The 16,540-nt window shown below is 42.6% G+C and overlaps 1 long non-coding RNA gene across 1 annotated transcript in view; it reads right to left on the reverse strand.

The window, feature by feature from the left end:
• Window positions 1–1,982: 1,982 nt before the first annotated feature.
• The window catches only part of LOC137636402 (uncharacterized), a 120,285-nt gene continuing 105,727 nt past the window's right edge, over window positions 1,983–16,540 (reverse strand). Inside the window, exons 3-4 of the long non-coding RNA XR_011043088.1 lie at window positions 3,605–3,946; window positions 1,983–3,482 (exon numbers count right to left, since the gene is read on the reverse strand). This is a non-coding gene — a long non-coding RNA (uncharacterized lncRNA). The remainder of the gene's footprint in view (window positions 3,483–3,604; window positions 3,947–16,540) is intronic.

Genomic DNA, 16,540 nt, shown 5'->3' on the forward strand with positions numbered 1-16,540 from the left:
CACCGGCAGCCGTCACAGCCGGCACAACCTTTCCCGGAGCCTTGTGTCCATTAGGGAAAGAGTGAGTGACTATAGAGCTGCTTATGTAGGAGCCCGGCCGGCACCATAATCTACCCGGCAAGTGGTGAGATTGCAGGAGGACGGCCACAAGATTGCAATAGCTAGGTCATCTCTCAAGAACAGAGAGGGGCAGGGAAAAGGGTCCTGTATCAAGTGTAGAAGATGGTGGCAGGATTTCCGCCACTTCCACACAAGGGTGAAACTTTGTTTCAGTATCGGTGGTATCCTAGGCGGCAGAAGAATATCTATTCTTCGGCCTAGGGTCTTCTGAAACAGGACTAGTCCTCTAGACCGCAGGGGAGAAGCTGGCGGCATCATACTACCACTTCAAGAGCGGCCTGGGGAGGCTTAGCCTCCTATGCCGACAGCTCTACGCCGGCAGGAGAATGACTACTCACCATGCCGTTCAGCCGCCGGCAAAAAGACTGAATACTCTGAGGTTCTCTCGTAAACCCAAGCCGGTATACTCGCCGGTAAGAGTGGGAGACAGAAAACACTAGCCCAGTCAAGCCTGAGTGAACTACTCTATGGCAAGACTAAGATAGGGTTATCGCCTATGGCGGCACTCAAAGGGAAGGAGAGATTACCCTTAAATCTCCACAGGAGACGAGTATCAACTTATATAATTACTTCTAGGAGATATACTATCTCCTGTTGAATTGATAAAACGATACACGAGGGTAATCAGGGATAATGAAAGTATACTAAAACGCATAGGCTAGGTAGCCTAGTGCAGAGCGAGATCTCGGTTACCTAAATCACCGAAACTCTAACGTATACGATCGACATAAGGAAGAGGAAATTTGTATGCATAATACATCTTTACTAGTATAATTGTGCCTAAATAGCTTTCATGATTTATTAATGCTATTACCACCGGGAATGTCATTCTGCTATCCAAATAACACATGCATAACGAACGACAGCGCCCATCGGCCAAGCTCCAAAACACATTAAATCAAACTAATTTCACTGTGAAGCAGGAGCTAAAAATTATACACTGTAAAGAATAAATACTCAACTTTTCAGAGGCATAAGCAGCTGGAGATTGCATATTAAATCCTTTCAATAATGATAAAAAACGTTAGATAACAGGGAAAACCACCGTGCGCAATCGCTACTGAAATAGGAATGAGCGCCATCTTGGAGCCATATAGTAGTATGGGAGGAAGGGTAACCTTGATAACAGCTCCCCTTCATTTTAGCCACTTTCCCCCTCGAAGCGAAAATGCTATTCGGGCAGAAGATTGCTATGTGTCGTATCAAGATATACGTCCCCTGATTTTATGCGATATCCTTAAAAGAAATTTTAAGGATATTCGTGCCAGGAGTTAGAAATCTAGAGACCTAAAGGTCAATTCTCTGGGAATATCACTGTAGCCAAATATCCCTTAGAAAGCTACCAATAGGTACATCAGGACGACATGGCTCGAGCCCCCAAAATATATATATATATATATATATATATATATATATATATATATATATATATATATATATATATATATATATATATATATATATACATAAGAAAAAGTCGGGTAAAAGACAAATATTAATGGCAGTCCAGAATAGGCGAGGAGGAAGAGTGGAAACAACCGCTCTCCATCCAAGCCAAAAGTAAAGTGAACTAAATCACAGGTGTCTGAGTGGGAGTGGTACCAAGCTACAACCCCCCCTACCCCCCTAACTAGCGGTGCAGGTAGTGAACCCTCGCTAAATTTTAATGGCTCGTCATTTCAGCTCCGCCGAAAGTAATACCCCTAATAAATAGCGTAGTTTGTATTCCAGTTACCGAACAACTTAATTTTGATATTAAATAAATTCATTTCTCAATTCTGATTGACTATTAAAAGACAGGATTCTTTACAAAGTATTTAATTAACTAAGTTTAGTATAGTATATTTACATTGGTGATTATATTGTTTTAGAATTTATCTAATTGATGGACAAAATTTTTTTATAACAAAGGTTCTGTTAACAAACGTGGTTATGGTGGCTCTTCGTCAATTTAAGTTAGTTCTATCACAAAAGATTCAATGAATTAGTTAATACAGACATAATTTTTCATGTCTTCCTTTATAAAGTTATGAGTATGCTTAAAAGCCTTCACCCAATTTTCCTTGCAAATTCGAAACAAAACCATTTTTGATATGTTGGTTGCATCTGTGACAAGTTTGATTGCTTGTTCAATTCCAAATTTAATGGTTTTATTATCCTTTTCCCATTTAAAAACTAATAGACATTGTATGCCATTTTTCTTTCATCTGGGAGAAAAACACGACGCGGGAAACTCTACATGATCTTTACGGAAGGCTTTTGAACAAGACAATGAATGTAGTAGGTAATCTTCAAGCCTTTAATAGGATTTGACCAAAGGTCTCAGTGAACTGACCCAGTGAAGATGTGGCAATGTGTTTGCCATATCTCCTAGTTTGTCATTTTCCTTCCCTTCTCTTAGTAAAGCGAAGCCACCGGGATTAAGGAGAATCGGCAATGCCGCAAATGACCTTGAAGCTCGCTCGTAAAATGGTTCTACTATAACAAAGAAAATAAAGAAGCTGATGGATACTGTAAAAAAAAAAAAAAAAAAAAGAAGAGAACTGCCAACACCTGGTCAAGAGTGATTAGTTACTAAGAATCTACATTCATTAATTAAATGTCCTCAGAGTTAATTTACACATTGCTACAACATAAACTAGAAAAGTACTCTCTGAGTGCCAACCTCCTCCAGAGCAGCTTATTTCCCGAAACCAGCTTGCCTTTCCCAGAATCCATTTAGACCGTAGACATATGTCAAGTCTGTATGACAACCATGTGCAAACTTGGGGTTAAGGTTAGGGTTAATTTGGTTGACCTTTTGCTCAAATCCCTGAAAGTTTCACTACTACTCTTTGAGCAGAATTGTGGCCAAAAAGTTATTCACAAAAAAACAAACAGACAAGCGGGGCAAAAATATGACCTCCTCCCAAATTCACTAGCGGAGGTCAAGATGCTGTCTACGACAGTAAATAAGCAAACACCTTACCTGGATCAAAGTGATTTTCTTTCAGATAAAGCCCTGTTGACATTATCTATTTTTTCAGGTACTTGAACAACTTAAGAATCTTTTTTCCATGAACTTTTTCTTGACGAGCTTTGCCCTGAGCTGGTTTCAGCAGGCTGTGTTGTAGGCTGATAAGTTGAGCTTGATTGACTACCTAAAGTGGGAAAACCAGGTAAAGAAGAAGAACTTGCAAGAGAGAGTAGCATGTTACAGAGATTGCTTCCCCGAGAAGCCGATATTTTGTCTGATGTGAGTAATGGAGGAATGGGTGTGGACAAAGGCCTGGAATTAGCACTCATGAAATCTACAGCAGAATCTTGGCCCGATTGACAAGACCCATATTTCTTGACTGGCAAAGGAAGATTTGAACTTGTCCCTGAAATCAGAGAAAACTTTAAAATTTTAGCTTTCAATAGCGGAAAAAAATTAGAGTAAAATAAAATCTATCAAACTGATATAGTATAAATAAGAATAATTTTAGTAGGAAATATTAATTACCAAAAACGTCTTCAATCAGATTTTCAAAAACTGGGTCAGATGTTATTTCTGTTGCGATGCCTGAGACTATGTGACCAAGTTCCTTAATAAGAGCCACATCTCCCACACCAGGATCTTGCAATTAATTTTTGTCTTTGACTTCATTTTGAAGACTACTACTACCGCTGCTCAGGTGTATTCGATCAGGCCCAAAAGTGGAGATTGAATTTGATAATTCCCCAGCACTTGAGGTACTAGAATTGAAACCACCCAACAATTTCCCTGGGTAATCAATCCTTTATTGATGTTCTCTGCTATCTTTTCATGAAGCGCAGTATTTTCATATAAATTCTTCAGTATTTTCTGAAAACAAAATTACAAAAATTAAATCCCATTCACTGATCACAAATTCTAAAATAATATTCCACTAAAACTTCATCATGCATACACTACAAATCTAACAGAAAAATAGTCCATAATAAAAAGTATCTGTAAATGTTCCCAATGAAAACAATAAGATAACCATTCTACAGTATATGTATAACCCAATAAAGTAGCTAATAGGATAAATTTCTATAAAATATTCAGTAATACGACAAAAGTACCGAGACTGACATTTGCTGTTTGCATTCCCAAAAAAAGGCATGAAATTATGAGAAAAAAAAAAAAACATATCTAAACATAAACAGGCAAACCCACAATTCACAAATATTATTTTCTTCATATTCTGAAAAGATTATTAAGGCTAACAGTAAATATACTGTGAGAGAGAGAGAGAGAGAGAGAGAGAGAGAGAGAGAGAGAGAGAGAGAGAGAGAGAGAGAGAGAGAGAGAGAGAGAGAGAGAGAGAGCATTCAATGCCATGTTTTGTTTATTTTTAAGCAAGTAATTGCTTGCCACAATTTTTATTATTATTATTATTATTATTATTATTATTATTATTATTATTATTATTATTATTAATTGCTAAGCTACAAACCTAGTTTAAAAAGCAGGATGCTATAAGCCCAGAGGCCCCAATAGGGAATATAGCTCAGTGAGGAGAGGAAACAAGGAAAAATAAAATATTTTAAGAATAGTAACAACATTTCAATAAATATTTTCTATATAAACTATAAATACTTTAACAAAACAAGAGGATGAGAAATTAGATAGAATAGTGTGCCCGAGTGCACCCTCAAGCAAGAGAACGCTAACCCAAGAAAGTGGAAGACCATGGTACAAAGGTTATGGCACTACCCAAGACTTCAGAACAATGGTTTGATTTTGGAGTGTCCTTCTCCTAGAAAAGCTGCTTACCATAGCTAAAGAGTCATTTCTACCCTTACCAAGAGGAAAGTAGCCACTGAACAATTACAGTACAGTAGCTGACCCTTGGGTGGAAAAGAATTGTTTGTTAATCTCAGTGTTGTCAGGTGTAAGAGTACAGAGGAGAATCTGTAAAGAATAGGCCAGACTACTCGGTGTATGGGTAGGCAAAGGGAAAGAACTGTGACTAGAGAGAAGGATCCAATGTAGTACTGTCTGGCCAGTCAAAGGACCTCATAACTCCCTAGTTATAGTATCTCAACAGGCGGCTAGTGCCCTGGCCAACCTACTACCTATAACTATTAACAATATAGTAATGTTAATTTCAATCTTATACTCAGAGTTATTAAATGTAATAATGCATAGTTAATACTTATTTCAGGTACAACACTGTTTAGCTAAAATACGAAAAATGGTATGGTAGTGACTTGGAGTCCACAGACATACTTACCATGTAATATAGGAAAATTAGTTTCATATGTGCGAATTTGGCATAAGAGGTTGTTCATAAACTAATTAATCACAGATAATGAGAGATGACCGTGCTGCAAATGCAAGAAATATATCTGCTAATTGGAAAAGCAGCCATATTGTTATTGTGTGAAAGGTTTGCAGGTAAACAATGAAATGTGTACAAAATGTAATACTTCAACATGGCATTCTTTTTCTTCTGAAGAATGACATAAACAATGATGAACCTAACATTGTACAATTTATTGGTATCAGATTCATTAGCATTACCCTAATACCTTGAGATACGAGTTTAATCCGTTCCAGGACCAAGCTCGTACATCAATTTGCTCGTATCTCAGATGAGTTTTTCCCATATAAAGTAACTAAAAAAAAAATACCGTATTTCCCAAGTCATAAGACGCACCTTTTCCCCAGAAAAATGCCCCCAAAAATTACCCCGCGCCTTAACACTAAGAAAAAGTTGTATAGGGGAGTTTGTCAACTCTCAAACACTCAAATAATGACATACAAGCACTCACACTCACGAGACATAAAATGTAGACCTACAATTATCATTCATAATTAATAAATTAATTTATTTTTAAATTTCATTTCGTTTAATGAAGTACTGTAGCAAGTTATTTTTATTTTGGTGATCAGCTGATAACTCGCCAAACCCTTTCTACAAGCAAACATGACAACTAGTCTGCTTAGCAGATGATTCTGTGCCATATTAGTTGTTTATGCAGTATTTATCTATTTTCTCATCTTTTGTTAATGTTTTGTGATAAAGCAATATTTTGATGACAATTTTGTTGCCTGAGTTCCAAAATAGTACAAACAGACAGTTGTTGAATACGACCTTGGTGAAAACATCTCACTGTTAGTTGAGGGCAGTATTACCAAGTTAGAAAACAAAATTTAATTCAAGAGTCCCATACATTAGCAAAAGTATTCCACCTACAGGAATTTCTAGAAACTTTTTTGGGCTCAAGCCATGTCGTCCTGATGGAAGGTTCCTATTGGTAGCTTTCTAAGGGATATTTGGCTACAGTGATATTCCCAGAGAATTGACCTTTAGGTCTCCAGAATTCTAACTCCTGGTGCGAATATCCTTAAGATTTCTCTTAAGGATATCGCATAAAATCAGGGGACGTATATCTTGATACGACACATAGCAATCTTCACCACGAATAGCATTTTCGCTTCGAGGGGAAAGTGGGTAAACTGAAGGGGAGCCGTTATCAAGGTTACCCTTCCTCCCATACTATTACATGGCTCCGAGATGGCGCCCATTCCTATTTCAGTAGCGATTGCGCACGGTGGTTTTCCCTGTTATCTAACATTTTGATCGGTATTGAGAGGATTTAATATGCAATCTCCAGCTGCTTGTGCCTCTGAAAAGTTGAGTATTTATTCTTTACAGTGTATAATTTTTAGCTCCTGCTTCACAGTGAAATTAGTTTAATTTAATGTGTTTTGGAGCTTGGCCGGTCACCGGAGGCGCCATGGGCGCTGTTGTTCGTTATGCATGTGTTATTTAGTTGACAGAATGACATTCCCGGTGGTAATAGCATTAATAAATCATGAAAGCTATTTAGGCACAATTATACTAGTAAAGATATATTATGCATACAAATTTCCTCTTCCTTATGTCGATCATATACGTTAGAGTTTCGGGGATTTAGGTAACCGAGATCTCGCCCTGCGCTAGGCTACCTAGCCTATGCGCTTTAGTATACTTTTATTATCCCCGGTTACCCTCGTGTATCGTTTTATGTATTCAACAGGAGATAGTATATCTCCTAGAATTAATTATATAATTCGATACTCGTCTCCTGTGAAAATTTCAGGGTAATCCCTCCTTCCCTCTGAGTGCCACCATAGGCGACAACCCTATTTTAGTCTTGCCATAAAGTAGTTCACTCAGGCTTCACTAGGCTAGTGTTTTCTGTCTCCCACCCTTGCCGGCGAGTATACCTGCTTGGGTTTTTGACAGAACCTCAGAGTATTCATTCTTTCTGCCGGCGGCCGAGCGGCAGGGTGAGTAGTCACTCCCCTGCCGGCGCAGAGCTGTCGGCATAGAAGGCTAAGCCTCCCTAGGCCGCACTTGAAGTGGTAGTAGGATGCCGCCACCTGTGGTCTAGAAGACTAGTCCTTTTTCGCCAGACCCTAGGCTGAAGAATAGATATTCTTCTGCCACCGATACTGAAACAAAGTTTCACCCTTGTGTGGAAGTGGCGGCAATCCTGCCACCTTGTTCTACACTTGATACAGGACCCTTTTCCTTGCCCCTCTCTGTCCTTTAGTGATGGCCTAGCTATCGCAATCCTGTGGCCGTCGTCCTGCAATCTCACTGCTTGCTGGGTAGATTATGGTGCTGGCCGGGATCCTACATAAGCAGCTGTATAGTCACTCAATCTTTCCCTTATGGACGCAAGGCTCTGGGAAAGGTTGTGCCGGCTGTGACGGCTGCCAGTGGGAAACCCCTCTGCTGCTGAGAGTTCTTCAGTCCTCCCTTGGACTGCCATCCACATTCCTAAAACCAACAATGACCGGCAACGGATTTTGTGGCTGGATGGATGCTTGAATGATGCATTCTCCGCTTCAATTTGAACCCTCATTCTGGAGGAAGGCAGTAAGGTTGTATACTTACATCCTTATTTATTGCAAATATACATTTTAATAAGGCAGTCCTTCACTCCATGCTTTCCCTCTCTCTGTCAGCTAGAGCCACCAGGTACTAACCCAGCCGGCAAAATGTCGGCTAGACCGGTGCCGTCAGGTACTTACTCAGTCGGCAGCATGACGGCTGGACCAGTGCGGTCAGGTACTACCCAGCCGGCCGGACTGTGCCACCAGGTGCTAGCCTAGCCGGCAAGATGCCGGCTGAACTACAGTATATGATTATACAGTAGCCAGTATATTTGCAGTATAGTATATACTGCAGAAAGAAACCTATAGTATATATTATACAGTAGTTATTTTCCAACATACCTTGTGTATCCTTGCATAGTCTATAGCTGAGAACAATCCCATATTGAAAGAAAAGAATTCCTTCAATACTCTGATTAGAAATCAGTTAATAACTTACCCCACAATATTAAATAATTTAAGAAGAGTCAGTGGTAGTTTACACTTATTCTATCCATACAGGTTAGAACCCTTCTCTTTTGAGTTTGCCCTGATAAAGGAAACTCTATAACCTTAATATTGGGGGAGGTAACAGCAATTGGCTGGAAAGGAGACACAAGTATGTGTCTTTCCTATTTCCCTTCTAGCTTACTATCCTAAGCTATAATGATTAAAATATTATTTTGCATAATATGTTTATCATGTGAGATAAACAACTGCAAACTCATTCAATTTTCCTTTCTTTACAGGAGGAACCCCAGATGAAATGCGAGGTGATCTTCTGCAACCATAGGAGTAGGAACTTCTACGATCATAAAGCGTGCAGGTCTCATGCCCCCTGCACCATCACTACCGAAACCCTGCAGCACTGGGACCCCCAGGACTGCAACATTTGCAGGACCTGGGTGACCGAAGGTTTCGACGACCCCAATTCAACGAAGTCAAGGGATGCGGCACGAGAAAAGCTGCGCAAGTGGGTACGAGGGTTCCAGAAGAACTCTCCGGGACCATACCTACCTAGCGATAGGATGCATAGCTTACTGTACCCGAAAGCGGGTAGTGAAGTTGTCGTGCCCCAAGCACGACCCGGACCTCCCTGCGTCCAGATTGCCATCGAGACGGATGTCAGTGAGGCGTTGCAAGGCATGGACATCCACCAGGAGGGAAGGATGTATGAAGTGTCCACGGACACTGAAAAGGATCTACTAAAGGATGACCCAGAGGAGGAGTCTACTCTACTTCCGGAAGAAGATGATGATGTTGAGTCGGAGTCCCTTCCGTCTGTGCCGGCACCGAAGTCGTTACCCTCGACATATTCAGCTTCTACCCCTCCATAGGACAACATGAGACAGACACTGGCCCATCTTATGGCCTTAATGGAGAACATTCGCAAGCAAGGTGAAGCAAGGGAAGCGAGACTCGAGAGAGAGCTCCGTGAAGCTCCACTTACCGCCTCCCGAGGATCATACAAGCAACCCAGAGTCCAAGAACCTCACAGCCTGCTCCAAAACCAATCCCTGGAGGTATGCGGAGTTTATGCAAATTACTAACGGCAAACTCTACATCTTGGAGAAGATGGGAGAAGTCCCCTTAGATGACATCCAGTTTTGGCCAAGCTTTAACGCTTACCCTGATTTCTTCATTTGACTGAAGCATGAACCAATGCCAAAAGAGGAGACTGAACCGAAAGAGGTCACGGTTTTTGACCACGATAAGGCACAGGCTCTCTTATCGAGTAGCCTGAAAAAAGCGGGCTATTGAATCTCGAAAGTGTTCGCCTTGAGCAAGAAACACCCAACCTTTCTTACTCCTGCTTCAATAGCTTTCTCCTTTATGTCAAAGGCATTTAAAACTGTTGCCAAGGCAGTGGAGGCAGACAAACCATGCCCGCCACTAGAGGAGTGCAGGCTTCTGCTGTTAGCCTTGCCCATGGAAGAGAAGGAATGGAAGGAAGTCCACCTAACCTTCTCAGTAGGGAAACTGGACGCAGACATCCCTGGACTACAGTTTAGCGAGAATCTCCCTAAACTTTCTGACTTTCTCTTGTGCAGGGAACAAGAGACGGAGAGACTTGCTGCATCCTTATCCCTACAAAACTGCATAGAGATGTGTGCAGGCCAAAGAAGTACCCCAGACATGCTCATGGTCCTGGCCAAAATGCATATGCCCACCATAGTAAAGGACCTGTATGCTTTCATGAAGGCTAGGAGAGCCTATAGAGAGTTCGTATTTGCTGCTGCAACAGTGAAACACGAACCCAGGAAGCTCATATCTTCTAACATCTGGGGTAAAGATCTCTTCCCGAACGAAGTAGTCAAAGAGGTAGTTGAGAAAGCCATCACGGAGAATAGGAAGCTTCTCCAGAAGAGGGGCATCTCCTCAAACAGGAAGTCTTCCCCGGATGCCAGTCCTCAACCTAAAAAGAAGACGAAGAAGCCTAGAGTTCTCCCTCGGCCTGCTCAACAACATACCACAGTCACCATGACCGCGGTACCCCAAGTGGTGGCCCAACCACAAACCACCTTCCAAGAGGTGCCTCAACAGCTAGTTGCACAGTCACCAGCATTCAACCCTGGGTTTGAGAGGCAAATCACTACCTTTCAAGAGGTAGTGGAGGACGCGGTCGATGAGGTACACACTCCAGACAATCGAAGCAAGGAGATGCTTTCGGTAGGAGGGAGGCTCCAACATTTTCAGGATCGTTGGACCTTCAATCGTTGGGCCCACGGCCTAATCAAGATTGGACTAGAATGGAAATGGAAAAAGTCACCACCATCATTTCCTCAATTTTTCCATCACTCCCCCCTTCAGAAGAATATACCTTAGAGCTCTTGAGCAAACAGTTTATAAGGAAAGCAAAGTCCATCAAATTCAAGGGAAGGCTGTTTTGTGTTCCCATGAAGGACTCAGACAAACTCAGAGTCATTCTGGACTTGTCGCCACTCAACATGTTCATAGAAAACAGCAAGTTCAGGGTGTTAACACTTCAACACATAAGGACCCTGTTACCCAAAGGGGCATTTACAGTCTTGATAGACCTGGCAGATCCCTATTGGCAACTTCTAGTCAGTCGCCCCCTCTCAACCTACCAAGGATTCAAGTCACAGAAAAAAAGTGTTCTCAGAGCCATACCCTTCGGACTAAACATAGCACCAAGGATCGTCACGAAACTTGCACACGCAGTCTTGCAACAACTACACCTAGGTGTTCAGGTAGCAGTATACCTGGACAACTGGCTGGTGCGGGCAGCATCTGAAACGGCTTGTCTGCAAGCATCCAAGAAAGTGACCCAGTTCCTGGAACATCTGGGATACAAGATCAACTTCAAGAAGTCTCGACTCTCTTCAGCTCAAGAATTTCAAAGGTTGGAAATCCTTTGGAACCTGAGGTCACACCGCCTCTCCATTCCCTCAGGGATGAGGAGGGAGATCGCAGGGTCTGTCAAGAGACTACTGAAATCTGACAGGATCTCAAGGTGCCAACAGGAAAGAGTACTGGGCTCTCTCCAGTTCGCAGCAGTAAAATACCCAGTGATAAGAGCACAGCTGAAAGATGCGTCAGGAGTCTGGAGAAGATACGCACCAAACGCTCGAAGAGATCTAAAAAGACCGATACCGGCCTTACTACGATCACTTCTCAAGCCGTGGTCGAAGGCCAAGAGCCTAACGAGGATCGTGCCCTTGCAACCACCTCTGCCATCGGTGACCATCCACACGGATGCCTCGACGGAAGGATGGGGAGATCACTCCCATCAAAGGAAAGTCCAAAGGACTTGGTCATCTCTGTTCAAGGCGTTTCACATCAATATTTTGGAGGCCATGGCAGTCCTCTAGACGTTGGAAAAACTCTCTCCTCTCGCAGATCAGTCCACATCAGGCTGATCTTGGACAGCGAAGTGATAGTGAGATGTCTGAACCGACAAGGCTCGAGATCGCTCCATATGAACCATGTGATATTAGCCATCTTTTGTCTAGAGAAAAAGAAGAGATGGCACTTATCAGCAGTTCACTTACAAGGGTTCCGCAATGTGAGAGCGGACGCTCTATCCAGGCTCAAGCCAATAGAGTCAAAATGGTCTCTAGACCCAGACTCATTCTCCTCCATCTTGGAACAAGTCCCGGAACTGCAGATCGATCTCTTCGCAATGAGCGACAACAAGAAACTACCTCGATATGTAGCCCCATACAAGGACCCTCTGGCGGAGGTAATGGACGCCATGTCCCTCGGTTGGAACGAATGGACCCGGATTTACCTGTCCCCTCCGACCAATCTCCTGTTGAAGGTCCTCAACAAACTGAGATCCTTCCAGGGAAAAGCTGCTCTAGCGGCGCCCAAGTGGCCCAAGAGCAACTGGTTCCCTGTAATGATGGAACTGAAGCTGAGGCTGGTCCCTCTACCAAACTCAGCACTATCTCAACGGGTTCAGAAGTCGACTGTCTTCCCTTCATCACAGAGAACACAAAACCTTCATCTCATGATTTTCTCGCCTTAGCGGTTAAGAAAAGATTTGGGATCTCAAAAGGCAGTATAGACTTCTCAGAAGAATACAAGTCCAAGTCAACTAAAAGACAATATGAATCGTCTTGGAAAAAGTGGGTTGCTTTCGTTAAAGCAAAAGGACCGAAAGAAATCTCAATAGACTTTTGTCTGTCCTTCTTTATCCACCTTCATGAACAAGGTCTGGCCGCCAACACGATAACTACGTGTAAGTCAGCCCTGACTAGACCTCTTATGTACGCCTTCCAAGTGGACCTGACATACGAAATCTTTAACAAGATCTCGAAGGTATGCACTAGACTTAGGCCTGCAGTTCCTCTGGAGCCCATTTTATGGTCCTTGGACAAGGTCCTACATTATGCTTCAACTGTGAACAATGAAGATTGTTCTCTTAAAGATCTAACCCAAAAGATTATTTTCCTGTTTGCTATAGCCTCAGGGGCTAGAGTTAGTGAAATAGTAGCCCTATCAAGAAACGAGGGCCATATTCAGTTCACAGAAGCGGGAGAACTGAATCTCTTTCCTGATCCAACCTTTCTCGCCAAGAACGAGCTACCCACTAAGAGATGGGGTCCCTGGAGGATCTGCCCTCTGAAGGAAGATGTCTCTCTGTGTCCAGTAGTGTCTCTAAAGGTTTATCTTCAAAGATCTTCAGACTTTAGGGGAGGACAGCTCTTCAAAAGAGAAACTTCAGGATCAAACTTATCCCTAAAACTACTGAGGGCGAAGCTCACCTACTTCATTCGCAGAGCGGATCCTGACAGTACACCCACAAGTCCTGATCCAAGAAAAATTGCTTCATCACTGAATTTTTTTCAGTATATGGACTTTGAGCGTCTTCGCCCATATACTGGATGGAAGTCATCCAGAGTGTTTTACAAACATTATGTGAAGCAAGTGCACGAACTTAAGCGTTACGTGGTGGCGGCAGGTAGTGTAGTAAAGCCTGTCGTCTAGTGCTGCGATGAACAGTGAATTGATTGGGACTATCAATTAGGGTAAAAAGGTGTTGACACTTCCAGTGCGATACTTTTTAAGTGTGTGTCACCATGGTAACACTAATACTGTTCATAATCTCAGGTGTGGAATTATGTAGATAACACTTGTGCCATGTGTACATAGTACACAGTGATGATAGTATACAACATTTACAGAAAATTATATTAGAAAATTTTATCAAAATTTTCAAATTTCAAAATGGCACTAATCATTTCTTCCCTTTCAGGTAGAAAGACCTTTTCTGTCTACGTTATATGTATAGTTCCCTTAACATGTTACACTTGTTATTGCGTCTTATTTCGCCCTGCAATTAGCACAATAAATATAGCCAGAGTTCTCTTACTTATTTACCTAAGTAAACCTCATATTACTGTATGCTTACAAACAATGGATATACTAGTTGATACTTCGTTGTTCCGACAACATATACAAACCGTGAAACTTTAGTATATCTAGTTGATACTTATGCTTGTTCATACAATATATGCAAACCTTGAGACCCTTTTCTACTGTCTAGTATGACTCTTCCCGGCAGGGGGCAGGAAGCTCAAACATTGTTACATGATTAGTGGTAGTGACATATAACGGTAACGTCATATGTCTCAATGGTCTGGATGACCATAGAAAAAATTGTCCCAAGGTTAAGGCATTTATGAAAATCCACAGATACATTACTTTCAAGTAATTCTCTGGTACACTTCCATCAGGACGACATGGCTTGAGCCCGAAAAACGGATTTTGAAGCGAAGCGAAAAATCAATTTTTTGGTGAGATGGCCATGTCCTCATGATAGACCCACCCTCCTTTTTCCTTATAGGAAAAAACCTTAGGCAAGATCCCTCCCGAAACTACTATATCTGTAGTACCATGCTCAATGCTACAAGGAATTAGTGCCATCTTGGAGCCATGTAATAGTAGGGGAGGAAGGGTAACCTTGATAATGGCTCCCCTTCAGTTTAGCCACTTACCCCTTCGAAGCGAAAACACTATTCGGGGTGAAGATTACTATGTGTCGTATCAAGATATACGTCCCCTGATTTTATGCGATATCCTTAAAAGAAATTTTAAGGATATTCGCGCCAAGAGTCAATTCTCTGGGAATATCCCTGTAGCCAAATATCCCTTAGAAAGCTACCAATAGGAACCGTCCATCATGACGACATGGCCATCTCACCCAAAAATAGATTTTTCGCTTCGCTTCAAAATCCATTCTTTGATCAATAATTATTTTTGGGCTCAAGCCATAACGTCCTGATGGAAGGTTCCTTCAGTAGCTTCCTTGGGTATGTTTAACTACAGTGGATATTCCCAGAGAATTAAACTAAAGGTTATCACAGAATTCTAACTTCTGGTGCGAGTACCCTAAAGGTTTCCCTCTAGGATATCGTATATGAACAGGGGACGCATGTATTAAAACGCCACATAGCTATCTGCACCCCATATAAAGTTAACACTTCGATATGGAAAGGTGGTTGAGTAACTGAGGAGCCGTTCCACAGTTACTGTACACTCATCCGTGGCTGCTTTTGGTACTCGAGACGTAAACAAACGGGCGCCATTGCTAAATGACGTCACGTCCGTCCACATCCTTTTGCCTGTAGCTTCTTTGCTAAGTAGGATTTTTCCAAGTGCTTTGTTTATCAGCTTACATCGCCGTTATGTCGCTACCTTCAGCCTCGCCTTCTTCTGGAAAGTTGAGTACCAGGTCCCAGTATTGTTTAAATAAGCTCTAGCTGTAAAGTAACTTCTACTTTTCGTAAAATATTGTGTTTTGTGGCAGAGCTGTGCCGACACCGGACGCCCCATTTTATGGCGCCGCTGTTCATGTTGCATGCTTTATTTAGTTAGCCAGAACAGCCCCCTCCGGTCATTTAACTAATTAATATTATTAGTTATTTAGTCTTCATAGCTAGGGAATCCTTATATAGTGTTTTAGCGCTCATCAGACTCGGTCGCTGTTTGACCCCATACTAGATCGCTAGCTTAGCCCCTAGGCTGGACAGCCTAGTGCTTGTTTTCATGCATGATATATACCAGTGTTCCTAAGTTAAGTTATGAAGATTGTGGCATTATTAAACATACTATTTACTGTAATGTAAGTGTTTTCGCCTTCGGGGATCATATAAGGGACAGTGTTGATTGTGTATCATCCCCTCCTAACCTAATGTAGGAACCCTTATATGCTCCCTATTCCCCCTGCCTGCGGGCATTCCCTCTGGTAGACTTGCTTCCCCTTCTATATAGGGGAATCTCGTCTACTACCAGAGTATTATCGCTTCTCTGCCTACCCTAAGGGAATGACCCTCCCTTAGGGTCATGCCTGAGATAAGGAAGGGCCCTGCCCTTCCTCAGTTGCACTTGGTTGGGTTACTCCTTCCTCCCTGCAACTAGCAATGTGTCTTTCAAGCTTTCCTAGCCTAGGAGTTAGTCCTCCTATTCTAGGTTAAGCTCTGGGTGTTGACTCTGCCTTATTATAGTTTGAGACGGTACGTTAGTACCGTTCTCGATCTGGGCTACCTAGCCTGGTTAGGGAGCGTTCTCCCTTACCCTGGTGGCCGTTCTCATGCAGAGTCTCCTCTTTAGAAAGACCCATTCTTCTCCCTCCCCACCTATCCCTTTGGTGTAGGCTTGCCTACACACCTCTGTCCTTAGTCCTACATCTCCTCCCCTGGGTGGAGTGGTAGGGCTAACATTGTTCTCCTGCTGAGCTGGCCGCTCTGGAACACATACCCTTCATAGCGTTCTATGGGGGTGGTTGCTGGCGGCGGTCCTGCCGGTGGGGGATCCCCCCCCCCTCTATGAGTGCCCTCTATCCCTCCCTGGGGTTACCACAGGCACCCGGCCACCTGCCGGCTCCCTGCCGCCGGATGTTAGGAGTATCCACTCCTATCATGAGTGCACTCTCTCCGGAAGGATGCCGGAGGGGTATAGGATCTTACCCCTTCCATCCCTCCTTAACTTTCTCTCTTTCTATCCTGGTGCATGTCCCTTGCCGCCTCTACTGCCGGCGGTAACCGCCACTACCTCAGGTGACATTCTTTCATAAGATGCCTTTCCCCCCTCTAA

The sequence above is a fragment of the Palaemon carinicauda genome, unplaced genomic scaffold (assembly GCF_036898095.1).
Source record: "Palaemon carinicauda isolate YSFRI2023 unplaced genomic scaffold, ASM3689809v2 scaffold29, whole genome shotgun sequence".
In the NCBI taxonomy this organism is placed as follows: domain Eukaryota; kingdom Metazoa; phylum Arthropoda; class Malacostraca; order Decapoda; family Palaemonidae; genus Palaemon; species Palaemon carinicauda.